Genomic DNA, 20,524 nt, shown 5'->3' with positions numbered 1-20,524 from the left:
CAGTACCTGTATAATAAATACAGAAATGATATATACATTAATATTTTGTAATATTTTCTCCATCACTGTTTCTCTTCAAATTCTCCTTTTCCTCTTCCTCCTCTTTTTCTTTTTTCTCCTTTCTTCTTTTCCTGCTGTCTTCCAACCCTCTATATATAAATAAAATATTACAGATATAGCCAAAGCTACACTTCCTATCCTATCCTCAGATCTTTCTTCCCTTCATCATTTCCAGAGGTAACCACTATTCTACAGTTGGTCTCTGCCATGCCTATGCTGATGTATATGCTTTCCCTACATGTATGTGTGTCCACAAATGATGGAAAGTGACATGTTTGGTTTTTGTTACACAAATGGCATCATTTCTATGCACAAACTTTTGCAGCCAGTTTTTTCACTAAACATTCTCATGAAACTTAACCATGTAGATTGAGTTCATTCATTTTCACTGCTCTTTAATATTTCAGTGTGTCTATAGTTTATTCACCATTTTCCACTGGTTGACAGTTTGTATTCTTTTTTTTAAAACTCCAACAAACAGTGTGGTTTTTTATATCTTTGTACACTTGCACTACATGTATGTGTAAAATTATATGTGTCCATGGGTGAGACATTCTTTTAGACTATTTGGAGTGGAAATGCTGAGAACTAAGAATATGTGTATCTTAAATTTTATTATTGCTAAATTGCTTTTCAAATCAGATGTTATGTTCTCAGTAGAAATATATCAGTTCCTGTTTCCTTACCTCTTGTCACAGTGTTATCTGACTTAAACAGTTTTGCCTGTTTGATGAGTGTCAAATGAAATCCCCTTGTTTTCATAGTAATTGCTTAGACTTAAAAAGTGCTTACGTTGAGCAAGAACCAAACGGTTAATATACCTTAAAACACTTAATTATATGAGGAAGGTATGATTTTCATCTCCATTTGAAAACTAAAATAACCGAGGCTTAAAGATATAACATAACTTTCCCAGGTTTACTCAGTCAGTCAGCAATGGAACCAGAATTTGAACCCAGGTGGACTGACTCCAAAGCCAATATTCTTTGTCCAAGAAACTAATAAATTCTCTTTCTAGGTCTGACTTTGCTTTCCTCTGATTGTGAGTAAAGTTGACCATTTCATGTTTATTAAAATTCAGATTTCCTCATTTATGAACTTCCTGGATATTCCCTCATCTTACTGGCATACTATTATTTAATTGTGCCTTTTTATTGCCTTGCAGATGTTTCTTTACGTAATCTGAAAAGTAAATGCTATTTAATTTATAGAGGATGGAAACGTTTTCTTCAATTAAAAAGTTTGGCTTTCCATTTTCTTATGTCATTTTGAGTATTTTAGGAAATTTTATGTATGCAAATTTATCACACTTCATTCTTTTCCTTCATAGTTGTCTTTTAAATTATCATTTAAGAAAGTCTTTCTAATTTCATAACGATATTTATTTGTGAATTCTTTATATGTCCTTTTTTCCATATGGATAGTTTGTCAGCTATGCAAAAATCCATTTTCTGTAGCACTGAATTATAATGTCAATTACAATATTTACTATTTTTCCTTCATGTGAAGTTATTTTAGGGCTCTTTATTCATTACCATTGAGATAGTATCTCTTCACAGATATCAAAATATTTTAAGCGCCATACCTTTTTATTAAGTCTTACCATATAGTGGGGTAAATTTTCTCTTACATTCATGAAAATGCTATGATTTGGGTATTTTTATCCTTCCAGGTTTTCATATTTTTCATATTAGGATTGGTTTGACAACTGCTAAAGGTTACAAACAAAGACCAACTGGTAGATTGGAAATAATTTGAGTATATGGGTTAATTTAGGGAGACCTGACATTTTTACTTTATTGAGTCTTTCTAAACATGAGCATGGTAATTCTCTAAAAATCTGTTGTGTCTATTTTATGTTCTTTTGTATGTCTTTGAAATTTAATATGATTTTTCCATGAAAGTTCCACATAACTTATTAGATTTATTCTCACGCACCTTATTTTTTGTTGTTATTATAAATAATATCTACTTTAATGTTAGATTTTATAATTATTTGTTGCTGGCATTTATGAAAGCTATAGGTTTTTGTGATAGCAGTCTTCCTTATTTTGTTCCTCTTTTAAAATAAAATGCATTGATTAATGCATTTTTCCATTAAGGATGATATATGTTACAAATTTTGGAATATAAATTTTATGGAATTAAGGTCATTCTTTCCTATTCCTAATTTACTAATTTCAGATTTTTTCTTTTTAAGTCATAATTAGATATTTTTCTGTATGTGCTAAGAGGTTATTTCCCCTTTATTGTTTACTGTGGAGAATTTCAATAATAGATTTTTTTAATGGTAAACCATTCTTCCTTTATTGCAATAAACCCTACTTTGCCCCAGTGTATTTTTTAATGTAGGCTCTTGGATTGCTGCTGCTAATATTTTATTTGATATTTATTTCTATAGCCACATATGCAAAGGCTTTTGGTTTTCTTTACATAAAAGATACCTAAATTTTTATTACGTTATATGGCAATCTCACAAATTGAAAAGAGATGCTTTCCTTGTGTTCTGGAATAAGTTAAATATTACAGGAAGTGACAATTTGAAGGATTCTCATAACAGAACCATTAAAACCTCCTCAATTTAATGTTTAGTTTTGCATTTGAGGATAGTCTTTATTATAATGATGCTGATCATTTAGTGGCCAAAAGTTGTTTCACGTATTACACTTTTTTCTTGAAACTGATTGTCAAAATTCCATCAAAATCTGAATAAAATTATAAAGCATAATAAAGCATTATGTGATGTGTTTTTGTGATTTTTAATATATTTTAAAATTAATGACTTTACTATTTCAATATCTCTGGGGATTTTATAGGTCTTTTCAAAGAATGAGTTTTGGTTTTGTTGATCTTTATTTCCTGTTTCATGAAATTTACCCATGAAACCATCTAGTCTAGAGTCTTCTTTATGGGAAGGTTGTTTTTCTTATTACAAATTCAGTTCTTTTAGTAGCTACAGGCTATTAATATTTTTACTTTGTTCTTTCATCACTTTGAATAAATTGTGATTTTGAAAGAAATTTGTCTCTTGTGGATTAAGAGTGCCTATAAATCACAGCCACTACACCATTTAAGGTGGAATTTGTGTCCTATTCTTTAAATCTGGGCTGGTTTTGTCAAATAGAACCCAACAGAACATGGCAGTATTCATTCCGTGCCAGGTCTAGACCTAGCCTGTAAGGCATCTCACAGCTTCCACTTTCTTTCTCTCTTATTTTCTTACTCTTGGAATCCAGATGACAGTATCAACAGGCTACCTTCCATTGGTAATCAAAAACCAGGTCTAGATGGCTTCACAGCTGAATTCTACCAAACATTTAAGGAGCTAATACCCATCTTTCTAAAAGTATTCCAAAAAGCAGGAGAGAAGGGAATACTTCCAAACTCATTCTATGAGGACAGCATCACTTTAATACCAAAACTAGACAAAGACACCACAAAAAATTAGTGAGATCAATATCCCTGATGAACATAGAGGCAAAAATCCTCAACAAAATATTAGCCAACCAAATTCAAAAAATACGTCAGAAAGATCATCCATCATGATCTGTTGGGGACGGCCTTTGTCTTCTCACATGTTTGTAGGCAGAATGGGAAAGCACCTTCCCCCATGTCTGAATGCAGCATGGGAAAGCACAAGCTTGAGAACAACCAGTGCAGTCCTTGGAAGTTATCTGCCCACAAAAACATAACTTGTCCTCGAAGAGGAGCCAAGACTCCACTCTGAAAATAGGGAGACCTTGAGGATGTGTGAAAACACTGCCCCTGCTTCTGGCCTGCCCCCACTGAGAAGGGAAAGATGAATATAGCACTTGGCTGAGGTCCGAGAAAGGAAGTATAAAAATAAAGGTGCTGCGCCACATCAGGGCTGCAGCCATTGTCTGTCTGTCTGTGTTGTCTGTGTTTTTTGTTCTCTCATTTCACCCAAAGAAGATGAGTGGCACACTACATCTGGTGCCCAACGTGGGGTGTCCTCTCATAGTGACTTGTATATATATTCAGCTCCATGCCTCCCCTTCAGACTGTTCGACTTCGACGGCAGGCACTGTCAAGTGGCGCCCGAACAGGGACCTGAAGTATGGAGGAGAACATGAGAGCCACCGCGAGATAATAGTGCGCACGAAGCAGGTAAGGGGCGGTGAATCATTTAACCTCTGAGAGTATCATGGGGGCCGGGAACAGCCGAGTCCTATTTGTACAGATACTTAAGCATAAGCTGCGGATGCACGGCGCAAAGGTAAGGCAACAACAACTAACAAAATTTTTAGAATTTATAGAACAAGTATATGCTTCGTTCCCCGAAGAAGGTATCTCATTTAAAAGATGCTGTTTTTTGCAGCTTAGGATGTAGTCCTGCAGCTAACATGATGTAAATAGAGCCTGTAAAATAATGAAGCTACACCCTCAAACCAACATGTAAATAGCTCTATTCTATTAACTCCTTTTCTTAGAGGCAGTCATCCTAGAGCTAGGCATTTCCTGTCTGCAGCCCCAAGGAAGCGAAACAAGCTTGTAACCCGAATCAAGGCTCTAGCAGCGAAAAGTCACACAGTCCCTGCACTTAACAGACAGGCAGGAGCCTCTCAAGAAATGATTAAAGCTAGGGCAGAAAAAACTAGGAAAACTAACTGGAAGTAATTCAATCCCTAAGCTCTAAAAAAGAAGTGTCTTGTCTTCTGCACACAAACCTGGCCTCAGTATAAACTCTCTGATTAGAGAGGCTTGGTCCCTGAAAGAAGTATGCAATATAATGTTATGCTGCTAAATATATTTTGCCTCAAGGAAAGAAAATGGTCAAAAGTCCCGTGAACTACTACAATATAGAACCAGTTTTCTAAATTCTTTTAGTGAAAATCTATTCTACTTACTAGGTTCATCATTATCTTTGAAAATTGGGAAGTTTTAAACTAGAGTCCCTGAGATAGAAGAAATTTATCTTTTACAATACAGCCTGGCTTTAAATAACTTATGCTAGAATTGTATATGCATTTTATTTCCATCCCCCTGGACTGGGGCTGTACAAGCCTTGACCCAGTAATGTAAACTGCTTGCCCTTAGAGTGTATTCTTGAAAACTGAAGTACTGTTAATCAAATAAACTAAGAAGAAAGAAGGCAATTGAATATTAGAAACTCAAATCTTTATGTCAGTTTGTCTGTGTATATGTTTTTATATGAAAAGTATTGCTAACTGTAGTCATTATGTCTCAGTCTGTATGTTTGTGTGTCTAAGTGTGAACTAAAAAATATTTTCTACCTCCGGAGGGTATTAATAAAATTGATTTAAAAACAAGTGCTTGTGAAAATTGGGCATTCTAAAATTTCCAGAAACTCTAATTAAAAATAAATATTAAGCATTAATGATAATTTAAGCTTAACTGAAATGGACATGTCCTTATAGTTATCAGCTGCCAAAGCTTACTTAAAGTCATTTAAGTTGATGTTACCTGTTAAATGTTTCAAGAAGATGCTTAAAGAAAAGCTTGACTTTGTCTAATGTTTGGTAAAAGTTTTGTAAGTGATCTAGTGTGGTTGCTAAAAATAAGTAAATAAGTGTAGCAAATAAAGTTTTTAATAATAATATTGTATTAATGTATAACAGTGTATATATCTGCAAACAGCCTGAGAATTTTTGTGGTAACCAAAACTCTTAAAGTTTGCTAAGTTATATGGGCATATTTTTTTTTCCGATATGAGGCACGAATTCTATTTAAGGGTTGTAATTAGGAAGGAAGAGGAAAAGCTATAGAAGTAGCAGATGGAAGAAAACATGGGAAGATTGATTATATCTTTGACATATCTTCTTGTAGAGTAACAAGCATGTATAGGTTTTAAACTACTAATTAAATTGTGCACACACATTAACATAATAGGAATAGAGTTACATAACAAAAGCAGACCTATAATTGCCAGCCATCTCCAGTGAAACCAAGAAAACCAGTTAGGCATCCTAGGCATTTGTGAAAATTTATCTATGATATGATGGATATTATCCAACTGAACTTGAACAGTCTGAGAGAAATCAGGCAAATTAAAACAACCCATTCCTGGGAACTGTTCACATCCCATATGTTCTTTTAACAGTAGATAGTCTGTAGTTGTAAGATTTTGGAGTGCTACAACTTGCACTTCTTCTAATTCTTGGTTGAGTTCCAACAGTATAAATCCAGCCAAATTTGTTGTTTTACTGTATGCACAGGCCAGCTTAGATATCTCCTTCTTCATTCCCATGGCAAGTCCAGGAACCGGTGGGATGAATGCAGCTACAACTGTAGCAGCACCTGGATCTTTGTTGAGGTTTTTTGATGATCATCTTCTGTTATGAGTCTTCCAGAGAGTGCTGATGTTGGAAGTTCTTCTTCATATCATATCTTAGTTCATTTTCTGGGTAGCCAAATTAGGCTTTGATCCTCCATATAAAAAAAAACAGACCCTTTGCCCACACTTTGATATGCCTTTTATACCACTGTGTAGAACTCATTGGAGGTCACCACACAGGAACTGCTTTTTTTTTTTTAAGAGAAAGGAATATTATCAGAAAAATGTACCTCTGTAGCCGATAATCTGATACTCTTTAAGTGATCAAAATTAAGGATATTTAAAGCATGCATTAATCATTGATTTACAGTTAGTTTTATCCTATCAGGGAGTAATCCCCTTTTCTTTCTTTTTTTTTTTTTGTTATCATTAATCTACACTTACATGAAGAACACTATGTCTACTAGGCTCTCCCCTATACCAGGTCTCCCCCACAAACCCTCCTACATTCACCACCCATCAGCATAGCAAAATGCTGCAGATTCACCACTTGTCCTCACTGTGCTGTATAGCCCTCCTCTTTCTCCCAACCCCCCATTATGCATGCTAATATTAATATCCCCCTTCTTCTTCCCCCCCCCCTTATCCCTCCCTACCCACCCATCCTCCTGAGTCCCTTTCCCTTTGGTAACTTTTAGTCCATTCTTGGGTTCTGTGATTCTGCTGCTGTTTTGTTCCTTACATTTTTCCTTTGTTCTTATACTCCACAGATGAGTGAAATCATTTGGTACTTCTCTTTCTCTGCTTGGCTTATTTCACTGAGCATAATACTCTCCAGCTCCATCCATGTTGCTGCAAATGGTAGGATTTGCCCTCTTCTTATGGCTGATTAATATTCCATTGTGTATATGTACCACATCTTCTTTATCCATTCATCTACTGATGGACACTTAGGTTGCTTCCAATTCTTGGCTATTGCAAATAGTGCTGATATAAACATAGGGGTGCATCTGTCTTTCTCAAACTTGATTGCTGCATTCTTAGGGTAAATTCCTAGGAGTGGAATTCCTGGGTCAAATGGTAAGTCTGTTTTGAGCATTTTGAGGAACCTCCATTATGCTTTCCACAATGGTTGAACTAATTTACATTCCCACCAGCAGTGTAGGAGGGTTCCCCTTTCTCCACAGCCTCGCCAACATTTGTTGTTGTTTGTCTTTTGGATGGCAGCCATCCTTACTGGTGTGAGGTGATAACTCATTGTAGTTTTAATTTGCATTTCTCTGATAATTAGCAATGTGGAGCATCTTTTCATGTGTCTGTTGGCTATCTGTATTTCTTTTCTAGAGAACTGTCTGTTCAGTTCCTCTGCCCATTTTTTAATTGGGTTATTTGTTTTTTGTTTATAAAGAGCTTCATGTAAGCTCTTTATATATTCTGGACGTCAGGCCTTTATCGGATCTGTCATTTTCAAATATATTCTCCCATACTGTAGGGCTCCTTTTTGTTCTATTGATGGTGTCTTTTGGTGTACAGAAGCTTTTCAGCTTAATATAGTCCCACTTGTTCATTTTTGCTGTTGTTTTCCTTGCCCGGGAAGATATGTTCAAGAAGAGGTCACTCATGTTTATGTCTAAGAGGTTTTTGCCTATGATTTTTCCACAAGTTTAATGGTTTCATGACTTACATAGAGGTCTTAGATCCATTTTGAATTTACTTTTGTATATGGGGTTAGACAATGGTCCAGTTTCATTCTCCTACATGTAGCTGTCCAGTTTTGCCAGCACCATCTGTTGAAGAGACTGTCATTTCGCCATTGTATGTCCATGGCTCCTTTATCAAATATTAATTGACCATATATGTTTGGGTTAATATCTGGAGTCTCTAATCTGTTCCACTGGTCTGTGGCTCTGTTCTTGTGCCAGTACCAAATTGTCTTGATTACTATGGCTTTATAGTAGAACTTGAAGTTGGGGAGTGAGATCCCCCCTACTTTATTCTTCTTTCTCAGGATTGCTTTGGCTATTCGGGGTCTTTGGTGTTTCCATATGAATTTTTGAATTATTTGTTCCAGTTCACTGAAGAATGTTGCTGGTAATTTGATAGTGATTGCATCAAATCTGTATATTGCTTTGGGCAGGATGGCCATTTTGACGATATTAATTCTTCCTAGCCATGAGCATGGGATGAGTTTCCATGTGTTAGTGTCCTCTTTAATTTCTCTTAAGAGTGACTTGTAGTTTTCAGATTACAGGTCTTTCACTTTTTTGGTTAGGTTTATTCCTAGGTATTTTATTATTTTTGATGCAATTGTGAATGGTATTGTTTTCCTGATTTCTCTTTCTATTGGTTCATTGTTAGAGTATAGGAAAGCTACAGATTTCTGTGTGTTAATTTTGTATCCTGCAACTTTGCTCTATTCTGATATCAGTTCTACTAGTTTTGGGGTAGAGTCTTTAGGGTTTTTTATTTATAGACATATTTTGTGCTTAATGAGAAATTGTGCTGTAAGACAGTTGCCAAAAATGATAAAATATGTTCATAAATGTATCAATCTGAAGAATGCTGGTGTAACAGTTTGCAGTGGCCTATTTTTCAGTGTTCACGGAAGGTTAAAGTATCAAATGGTTTTAAGCTCTAATGAAAACTACTTAATATAATAAGGAAAATATTTTGGTATGTTAAAGATGTGTGTTTTAATAAGAGAAAGTATAAATAATGGAAATTCATTTTGTTGAGGGTAAAAGAAGGTAATTGTTCTAAAGTACAGCTAATTATTTAAAGGGGGAGGACACTGAATGTAAGAGGAAGGTTGTGGAAAGCTTGTGGAGGAGTTGATATGGTCATGCTATGTGAAGTTAAAGCGAGTGAGTCTTGATGTCGAGTACACAGCAACTTGTAGTTTGTTTTCAGTTGGAAAGACAAAGTTCTCTTTAACCATTAGTCTGCTCTTAATATCGAAAGATTGCAAAGGGTTCTCTAATTGTTTTATCAAAACAGTTTCTCATGCTTAAAGCCCTAATGAATTGTTTGAGTATTTAAGAAAATGAGATCTTAATATTAAAAAGACTAAGCTAAGTGTTGTTAACAACTATGTAACCTTCTGCATTTGCTTTTAAACTTTCTTATTATCATTCTGGTTAAATAATAAGTGTTATTTAATAACTATAATTCTATTTAGGCAAGTGCTTTAAAAACTTTTGACAATTCCCAAGACCAAATTAAAAAAAGTATTTTTACCTCTAATTAACTCTGATATTTTCCAGAGGGCCCCTGGAACACATCAGAGGAATTTCTTCTCCTCATCAAGGAAAATACTTGACTAATTTGGCTTATTTACCCGATATATATTTACCTGGAAAGCACTGTCAAAAGGAATAATGCTAAACTTTATTATTGAATGTTTTATGTTATATAAATATCACTCTTCCCCCTAAAGTGCTTACTCTTGATGCCCAATTGAATTTACCTGTTAGTACTACTATAATTACTGACTGTGTATGTATTAATTGTACTCATGTACCCTCTTACTGTAATTTTACAATCAATGTAAAATGGTCTTCTGGATATAGACTTCCAAATGGTTGGGTATTTTTGTGTAATGTCAAAACATATCAAGCCCTTTCTTCACACTATCGAGGTGTTTGTGGTGTGGGATGCATTCTTCCTGCTCTAATAGACCGTCTGGATATAAGCATAAGAGGCTTCTCCAAGCTCTGCCATCTGATTTTGATGAAAACTTGAAACTTTCAGATCCTGCCGCTGTTGCAGTTGCAGCTGCATTCCTCCTACCAGTTCCTGGACTTGTCGTTGTAATGCTAAAGGAGATATCTAAGCTGGCCTGTGCATATAGCAAAACAACAAATTTGACTGCTTCTGTATTATCTGAGCTCAACCAAGAACTGGGAGAAGTGCGAGCTGCAGTTCTTCAGAAGTGTGCTGCTATAGACTATCTGCTGTTAAAAGAACATGTAGGATATGAACAATTTCCAAGAATGTGCTGTTTCAATTTGTCTGATTTTTCTCAAACTACCCAAAATCAATTAGATGATATCCCTCATATTGTCAATAAGTTTTTACAAATGCCTAAGCTATCTAACTAGTTTTCTTAATTTCATTGGATATTACTAGTAATTGTAAGTCTGCCTTTGTTATGTATCTGTATTCCTATTCTGTTAATGTGTGTATGCAATTTAACTAGTAGTTTGTTAAAACCTATATATATATATATATTCAAGTAATGTCTGTCTTTCGACATGTTCGATCTCAGCCATGTAATGCGTATTTCCCACAAAACTGGGATACCATATAATCCACAAGGCCAAGGCATTGTGAAACATGCTCATGGCACCCTTAAAACTCAATTGGAAAAAACAAAAAAGGGGAAGTTATATCCCCGGTCACCCCAGAACCATTTAAATCATATCTTATTTGCAGCCAAAACTGCATCTGATATATTAAATCAGATAAAAGACATGTTCAAAGAACCCCTGAATAGTCTCTGGCACACTGTCACACCTCTCTTAACCCTAAGCATTTTATGCGTTCTATTGCTGTTACTAGGGCCTTGTGTCCTTTGCAGCGTGTGGAAACTCATCCAACAAGCCTTAAGAGACCTGCATCATTTGAAATTGCAGATGGCCCCCTCACTTGTAAATCATAAGTTCTAAAGTCAAGTATGGTAGCCAATGACAGGTAAGATATGGTTGAATTATAAATACCAACCTAAGACAGGGAGTGGTCGACAAAGGACTATAGCCCCATGACGGGTAAGGATTTACTTCAACCATACAACCTAAGACAGGCACATACCTTGACCCAGTCTGAGTTAGGCTGGCTGTTTTATTAAAGAAAAAAGGGGGAGATGTTGGGGACGGCCTTTGTCTTCTCACATGTTTGTAGGCAGAATGGGAAAGCACCTTCCCGCAGGTCTGAACGCAGCAGGGAAAGCACAAGCTTGAGAACAACTGGTGCAGTCCTTGGAAGTTATCTGCCCACAAAAACATATCTTGTCTTTGAAGAGGAGCCAAGACTCCTCACTCTGAAAATAGGGAGACCTTGAGGATGTGTGAAAACTCCGCCCCTGCTTCTGGCCTGCCCCTCCGAGAAGGGAAAGATGAGTATAGCACTTGGCTGAGGTCCGAGAAAGGCAGTATAAAAATAAAGGTGCTGCGCCACATCAGGGCTGCAGCCATTGTCTGTCTGTCTGTGTTGTCTGTGTTTTTTGTTCTCTCATTTCACCCAAAGAAGATAAGCGGCACACTACATCTGGCGCCCAACGTGGGGCGTCCTCTCAGAGTGAGTTGTACATATATTCAGCTCCACACCTCCCCTTCAGGCTGTTCGACTTTGACGTCAGGCACCGTCAATGATCAAGAAATATTTATTCCAGGGATGCAAGGATGGTACAATACTTGTAAATCAATCAACATCATGCACCACTTTAACAAAAAGAAGGAAAAAAGAAACACATGATCATCTCAATAGATGCTGAAAAAACATTTGACAAAATTCAACATCCATTCACGATAAAAAGTCTCAAGAAAATGGGTATAGAGGGTACATATTTGAACATAATAAAGTCCATATGTGACAAACACAAAAAGCTGAAAGCTTTTAGTCTAAGATCAGGAACACGACAAGGATGCTCACTCTCCCACATTTACTCAGCATGGTACTGGAGATCCTAGCCATGGCAGTCACACAAAACAAAGAGATAAAAGGTATCCAGATTGGCAAGGAAGAAGTTACACTGTCACTATTTGCAGATGAGATGAGATTGTACAGGGAAAATCCTATAGACTCCACTGAAAAACTATCAGAACTAATAACTGAATTCAGCAGTTTCAGGATACAAAATTAATACCCAGAAATCTGTTGCAATCCTATATACTAACAGCGAACTAGCAGAAAGAGAAATCAGGAAAACCATTTCATTTACAATTGAATAAAAAGAATAAAATACCTAGGAATAAGCCTAACCAAGAAGATAAGAGTCCTGTACTCTGAAAACTATAAGACACATGAGAGAAATTAAAGAAGACACCAATATATGGAAATCTATCTTGTGCTTCTGTGGTCATGGATAGGAAGAATTAATATTGTCAAAATGGTATCTTGTCCAAAACAATTTACAGATTCAATGCAATCCTTATCAAAATACCAAGAGCATTCTTCAATGAACTAGAACAAATAGTACTAAAATTCATATGGAACCACAAAAGACCCCAAATAGCCAAAGCAATACTGAGGAAGAGCAATGAAGCTGGGGGTATTATGCTCCCTGACTTCAAGCTTTACTATAAAGATATAGTAATCAAAACAGTATGGTCATAACACAAGAATAGACCAACAGATCAATGGAACAGAGCCCAGATATAAACACACACGTATACAGTCAATTAATATATGATAAAGGAGCCTTGGATATACAATGGAGAAAAGACAACCTTTTCAACAACTGGTGTTGTGAAAACTGGACAGCTACCTGTAAGAGAATGAAACGGGATTATTGTCTAACTCCATATATAAAAGCAAACTCAAAATGGATCACAGACCTGAATGGAAGTCATGAAAACATACAGCTCTTAGAAGAAAACATAGGCAAAATCTCTTGAACATAAGTATTAGTAACTTTTTTCTGGATACATCTCCTTGGGGAAGGGAAACAAAATAAAAAATGAGCAAGTGGAACTACATCAAACTAAAAAGCTTCTGTACAGCAAAGGACACCATCAGCAGAACAAAAAGGTATTCTACAGTATGAGAGAATATATTCATAAATGACATATCCAATAAGGGGTTGACATCCAAAATATACAAAGAGCTCATGCACCTCAACAAAGAAAAAAGCAAATAATCCAATTAAAAAATGGGCAGAGAATCTGAACAGACACTTCTCCAAAGAAGAAATTCAGATGGCCAACAGGCACATGAAAAGATGCTCCACACAGCTAATCATCAGGGAAATGCAAATCAAAACCACAATGAGACATCATCTGACAATAGTTAGAATCAATCACTATTCAAAGATAAGAAATAACAAATGCTGGCAAGGATGTGGAGAAAGGGGAACCCTCCTACACTGCTGTTGGGAATGTACATTGGTGCAATTACTGTGGAAAGCAGTATGGAGCATCCTCAAAATACTAAAAATAGAAATGCCATTCAACCTAAGAATTCCAGTTCTAAGAACTTACCCTAAGAAAACAAAATCCCTGATTTGAAAGGATATATGCATCCCTATGTTTATAACTGCATTATTTACAATAGCCAAAATATGGAAGCAACCGAAGTGTCCATCAATGGATGAACGGATAAAGAAGATGTGGTACATATACACAATAGAATATTATTCAGTCACAAGAAGGAAAGAGATTCTGCCATTTGCAACAACATGGATGGATCTAGAGGGTATTATGCTCAGTGAAATAAGCCAGGCGGAGAACGACAAATACCCCATGATTTCACTTTTTTGTAGAATATAAAAACAAAGCAAAACAGAATGAAGAAAAACGGCAGTAGACTCATAGACACTGAGAAGTCACTAGTGGTTACTAAGGGGAGTGGTTGGGGAGGGAGGGTGGGGAGTCTGAGGGGGATAAAGGAGCATAATATTTCACAATTGCAGTATAAGTTGATCACAGGGATGGAAGTACAGCATGGAGAATATAGTCAGTGATTCTGTAACATCTTTCTATGTTGATAGATAGTAACCACATAAGAGGTGAGGAGGATTTAATAATATAGGGAACTGTTGAACCACTGTGTTGTACATTTGAAACCAATATAAGATTGTATATTAGTGAAACTTCAATAAAAAAAAAGGTGAAAAAAAAAGAGGCTACATTCATGGTGAGCCTAAATGGATACAGAGTGAGATACCAGCCTTTCTTGTTAGTACTTTCTAATTTCCCAGACACACATGTGAGTGAAGCCATCTTGGCTTTCTAGTCCATCTGTCCTCTGCAGCCACATAAGCAACCCCCAGTGAGATCAGTATAGTAACTACTTGGTCAAACCAGAGGCATCAGATAATAAGTGATTATTTTTGTAATTTGCCTTTGAGTTTTGCAGCACTTGTTACAATACTAACCTGCAAGTGGTGTGTGACTATAACAAAACCCTAAAATATGTGCTACTGGTAATGGGCAGAAGCTAAAGGGCTTTGAGGAAATTGATAGTGCACAGTGGAAGGACAGTGAAGACATTTTATTGCAGTAAGTGAAAAATAGCTCTGTCGTTAAGTGGTGGAAAATGTGGCAACACTGTCACCTACATAAATGTGAAAAACAGAGAATATATCTAATTAATGTGTGGATTTGGCTGAGAAGATTTCCATGCAGAATACTGAAAACACTATTTGTTTTCTTGTGGTGTATATGCTAAGGTGTGGAGAAGAATGAATTAAGTAATTAACTGTTCAGTTATTAAGCAGAAATTAGAGGAAATACTGCCAAGCCAGGACTTGCAAATATAAAGCTGTTTCTAAGACCCAATTTTTCCCAGCAAAAGATTTTCAAAATAAGTAATGGTCTTAGGGGAGAAAAATATTCAGGTCCCAATAGGCAAACCTTGTCTTAAAATCAAGATGCCAGTGACTCCTTGTGCTGTTCATCCTCTGACACCTGTATCCAATTCTTATTCTGAAGCCTCCAGTATCTGCTGTGTCTTACAGAGACTTACCCTTCAGAGGCACAGCCAGCCCTGGTCAAAGGTCTGTGGTGAACACCAACACAGACTTCTAATTCCTCCCAGTGCAGTTTCTCTTCTCCAGTTCTTGCACTTCAGACACTTCAGCAGTCCTGAATTCTGAGCCACATCTCAGCTCCACAGGCCTGTCACAATTCTCTGTACTATGGTAAGAAAAGTTCTCCCGTTCAGAGAGCCTGGGCAAACATGAGGGTCATTTCATGTATTTCCCTGATCTCGAGAATCTCAGCCTCTGCCTATTGTCCAATACTTAAAGACAGTTCTGTTAAACATCTTGTCTAGTTATTTTCTTATTGAACTATTGGTTTCAAATGTGCAATACAGTGGTTCAACAGTTACCTATATTATTAAATCCTCACTCCCACTAGTGCAGTTACTATCTGTTAACATAGAAAGGTGTTACAGAAGCACTGCTATATTCTCCATGCTGTACTACCACCCCCATGTACAACTCATATTATGAGTGAGACTTTTGAGCTCTTTTATCCCTCTTGCTCTCCCCTCAACCCCTCCCCAGTGGGAACAACCAGTCACTTCTTAATGCCTATGTGTCTACTGCTGTTTTGTTCATTTTGTTTTGTTTTTATATTCCACAAGTAAGTGAAATCATATGGTATTTATCTTTCTCCGCCTGACTTATGTCACTGAGCATATGCAAGTCAAAATCTCAATGAGATATTACCTTATACCATTTAGAATGAGCACTATCCAAAAGACAATAGATAACAGGTGTTGGCAAGGATGTGGAGAAATGGGAACCCTCCTATCCTGCTGGCGGTAATGTAAATTGGCACAACTGCAGTGGAAAGCAGTATGGAAGTTCCTCAAACAATTAAAAATAGAAATACCATTTGATCTAGCAATTTCACTTCTAGGAGTTTACCCAAAGAAAACAAAATCCTTGATTTGAAAAGATATATGCACCCATATGTTTATCACTGTATTATTAACACTTTGTCTAGCTCTGTACAGTATGGTAGGAGTGAGAGTCTAGTATGATTTGCTCTGTCATGGATGGAAGTGACTGTTGATGTCTGTTCCTTAGTTTGGGTGACAGTTATATGAGTGTGTTCAGTTTATGAAAATCCATCACTTTTTCTATGACGTTTTTCTGTATTTGATACTTCAATAAAAAGTTAAAAGGTAAATTAAAAATATGACCCAGAAATTTCCTTTGATTGACAGCAGGGAAGATAAAAAATCTGGGAAAAATCTAAAGCATTTAAAAAACTTAAAATTATTGAAAAGGTCACTGTGTATAATCCATCACAAATATTAACCAAGGTCTTTTTGAGGTCTTATTTAAAAATTGGAACATTCTCTCAAGGCCTAACTAGAGACTAGGACTGTCCCTAGGGCAGTGTCACAAAGCCATGCATATTTAATTGAATAGTTAATTGAAATACACAATGAAAAAAATTTTCCAAAGCTGACACAATGATAATATTTTCTTTTCTAATTTTTCATTCCCATGTGCCTATTGAGATGAAAATCTTAACATAGGCTATACTTTCAGCTATAGTCACTTCCAGTTGGATGTTTTTCAATTTTTAGTAAAGCTTTTGTACTACTTCTCCTTAATAAAACATAACACTGCAGAGACAGGTGCTCTCCATTTGGAGAGTAGATGGGTGAGGGTGCAAGGCAGTCATAATCCAGGCTTTAAAAACAAGTTGTGAGTTAATAGAGTTTTAGGAGAAAGCAGCTGGAGTGGTAGATGTAAAACCAGGATTGACTGATCCACATTAGAAGATCATCACTCTTAAAATGGGGGAAAAAATTGCTAGTCATGTATCTAAAAGGGCCTGTATTCAGAATATATAAAGGACTCAATAGTAAAAAGACAAACAGCACGATTTAAAAATGACTAAAGATTCTGAATAAACATTTCTCCAAAGAAAATATACATATGGCCAATAAGCACATGAAAAAATGTTCAACATCATTAGTCATTAGGAGAATGAAAATCAAAATGAAATGGCAATGAGATACCCCTTCACAGACACTTTTTGATTATGGCTGTAATCAAAAAGTCAGACAAGAACATGTGGAACACGTTTATTGTGGATAGGAACATAAAATGGTTTAATCGCTTTGAATAATAGCTTGGCATTTACTCACATTGCTAAACATAGATTTACATGTGACCCAGCAAATTCATTTCTAGGTATATACCCAAGCGAAATGAAAACATATCCACAAAAAAACATAAATGTTCATACCAGCGTTACTCATAATTTGCAAGTGTGAACAATGTAAGTGTCCATAAAATGATGACTGCATATACAAAATGTGGTATATCCTTACACTGAGATGTTGTTCTGAAATAATAAGGAATAAAATTCTGATGGATGCTGCCACATGGGCCTTGAAAACATTATACTAATTGAAAAAGAAGGCTGTCACAAGAGATCACATATTATATAATTCCATTTATATGAAATGCCCCAAATAGGCAAATCAATAGAAATATAAATTAGATCAGTAGTTTCCAAGGGCTGGAGGCGGGGTGCAGAGTGACTGCTAAAAGGCACAAGGATTATTTTAAGACTGATGAAAGTGTTTACACCTAGATTGTGGTGGTGGCTGGACAGTTCTGTCCATCTACTTAAGAAATATATTGAATTATATTACTTACATGGGTGAATTTTATGAGAGCTGGATTATATCTCAATAAAGACTTTTTAAAAATGAAGAGCACCTGTGTAGGGATCAATAAACATGTGTATGGGCAGAGAGGAAAAGGTCAGAACTGAACTGTGTTTCACTTTTCCACAGTGCAACTGAAGTATTTGTGTGTGCCCTTTATTTGTTTGACTGTTTGTACATTTGCAAATCAAGGTTATTTCATTACCTTAATGTCACATATGTATGTATTGCAAAATATCTTAAATTTTAAGTAATCTTAATGAGACTGTTTTCCTTAAAACCAAAAGAGGATATTTAATTCATTTCCCTGGATAATACCTCCTCAGGCTGGCTCCACTTCCTAATTAATCTAAATTAGTTATGAGGATGGTCTTTGATATATACATTGACATATAAGTCAAGTCATTCAAAATGTGGGTCTTCTAGTTACAGTGCTCAGATTCCAGTCCACTTACAAAATATGTGATCTTGGGCAAGTTACTTAACCTCCCTATGTCTCAGTTTCTTCACCTATAAAATGGGTATTAAAATAATAATGATACCTACAATGTAAAGTTGGTGTAAAGTACCTGATACATGGTAAGCACTCACACATGTTAACTATTATTATAACATTTATAGCTAATAATTTATAAACTTATGTTTTTATTAATGAAGTGAGTTAGGAAACATTTTTTTGGAAGGCAAAGCAGCCTTTTCAGAATTCCCAATATCAAGAGCATTTAAGCTTTCAGTGAAAGACTCTGTACTGAGTCTGACAGAATGAAGCCAGAAGTTTCATTGTTTGTTTTTTACAAAGGAGGCTCTTTGGCTTAGTTTTGTCTGTTCTATTTATTTATTTGTATGTTTCTTTGTTTATCTTCAGAGCAGTAGCACATGATCTTCTACATGTAGCAAGTTAGGTAGAGAGATGGTAGCTACATGTTTCTTTCCTGCACCCATGAGGACATTATGCATTCCTCCAATATATCAGGAGGTTCCTATTATAAATCAAGTATAAACATGCCACACAAACACTTTGAATCTGCAGATAAAGCCTCCACTTCCCCTTTCAAGTAAAATGGCCATCGGATTATAAAACAGAGATTCAACAGAGCATAAAGTACTGGTAAAATTTATTTAGTTCACCTTCCTACACCCAAGCACTTAAGTCATCCCCAAGAGTAACAGTCTACTTTATTCCCTAAACCTCTCGAGATGGAAATGTATGTATCTTTGGCAACCTCTTCTAATTTCTTATAGTCTGTACGGTCAAATAGTTCTTTCTAAAGCAAGTTTGTGAGAAAAAATAAAATTGACCCCACATCTATTTCTAGTCCTTTTCTAAACATGATTTTTTTTCTCTCATAGAAGCTACCTGAATATTGTTATTACTTATGAGAAATGTTTGAAACCATTAATGCTAGACAATTTTGACAAGAGCAAAAATGTCTAAAGGCAGAGTGTTCTTTATGGGTCTGTTCTTTGAGGTATATTGAGTTTTTCATAGTTTTTCTCAGCCAAAAACATCCTTAAATATTTATTCCAATTGTAGTAAGTCAAACATTTTGATTATATGAATATATGCTCAATTCCATATTTTAGGAATAGATTTGACAGGAAGACTCAATTTCTATAATATACTTCAGTTTTCCACAAATTACTTGGGTGTGAGGAAGCCAGACAGAAGAATGGAATGAATCACCAGCATCTAAAATGCTTAAAAGGCTAATAATCTGATAGTAAGCCAAAGGAGATAATAGCAAATGGAAATATTTTGTGTTAAAATGCAAAAACTCTTATAAAGCAAATAAGAGGAATGGTTAATAGAAAAATAAGTGGGATGCAATTAGAAAATATCTGGAATGAAATAGGAAAGTAGGGGGCATATGGAAGTGAAAACCATAATTTATTCAACAAAAATTAACTGAGTACCTACTGTGTTCTAGGCACTGGAGATACAGCATTGAGGAAAAGTATTCCTCTTCACGGGACTTAAAGCAGAAAGATTGATAACAACAAATTAATAAAGTTATATAATACATAATGTCAGGTACCGATAAGCACTTTTAAGGAAAAATAAAACAGGTTAAGGGGATAGATGAGAAGAGGTACCCCTTAAGATAGGGCAATCAGGGAATGTTTTTTGAGGTGCTGTCATTTTGGCAAAGGCCAGAATAAAGTGAGCATTGAGCCATGCATGCATCTGCAAGGAGAATATTCCAACTCCAGAACCTCAAGAACACAATGCCTTGGGGTTCCTGTCATAGTGTTTAGAATTTTCAGAGAACAGAAAGGTCAGTGTGGCTGGAGCTAAATGAGTATGAAGAGTGATGGAAAATGAGTGATGAGAGCTACCAAGAGGCTGGATCATATGACCATGAACTTAGGGAAGTTAAGAGCAGGTGAGTGACATATGCATTTGTTTTAAAAAGAGTCACTGGTTGCTGTGTGATAGATTTTGGTGAAGACTGGAAGTAGGGATGCCAGTTAGAGCCTATTGAGTTAAGGTATGTAAGAGGTGGAAGTGGTTTAGACAATAGTCTTGGTGGTGGGGCTTAGCAGTGGTAAGATTTGGGATCTATTTTGAAAGTGTAGCTAGAAGACTTTCTAATGGTTTGTATAGGAGTTGTAAGAGAAAAAAAAAGCAGAATACTCAAGAAAGGCACCAAGATTTTTGGTCTGGGTAACCGATGAACTAGCGGTGTTATTCACTGAGCTGGCGAACACAAGAGGAGGAAGAGGTCTGGGAGCCAAATTCACATGTTAAGTTTAAAGTGCCTATGAGATATCCAGTGAAAATTTCAGAAAACAGTTGAACATAAAAGTCTAGATTTTAGTAGAGAGTTTGGTTCTATAAATCAAAATGTA

The 20,524-nt window shown here is 35.9% G+C and overlaps 1 protein-coding gene and 1 long non-coding RNA gene across 9 annotated transcripts in view; one reads left to right on the top strand and one right to left on the bottom strand.

Annotated features, from left to right (window-relative positions):
• Positions 1 to 20,524, bottom strand: part of KCTD8 (potassium channel tetramerization domain containing 8) — a 250,550-nt gene that overhangs the window by 70,454 nt on the left and 159,572 nt on the right. The window lies entirely within an intron of this gene.
• The window catches only part of LOC140849633 (uncharacterized), a 58,513-nt gene continuing 40,753 nt past the window's right edge, over positions 2,765 to 20,524 (top strand). For 4 of the 5 annotated variants that reach the window (XR_012131750.1, XR_012131747.1, XR_012131749.1 and 1 more), the window contains exons 1-2: positions 2,765 to 4,188; positions 7,087 to 20,058. This is a non-coding gene — a long non-coding RNA (uncharacterized lncRNA). The remainder of the gene's footprint in view (positions 4,189 to 7,086; positions 20,059 to 20,524) is intronic. The other variant, XR_012131748.1, reaches the window with a different exon arrangement.

The sequence above is a fragment of the Manis javanica genome, chromosome 5 (assembly GCF_040802235.1).
Source record: "Manis javanica isolate MJ-LG chromosome 5, MJ_LKY, whole genome shotgun sequence".
In the NCBI taxonomy this organism is placed as follows: domain Eukaryota; kingdom Metazoa; phylum Chordata; class Mammalia; order Pholidota; family Manidae; genus Manis; species Manis javanica.
The sequence above is the reverse complement of the archived record's forward strand: the minus strand, read 5'-3'. Positions and strand labels throughout refer to the sequence as shown.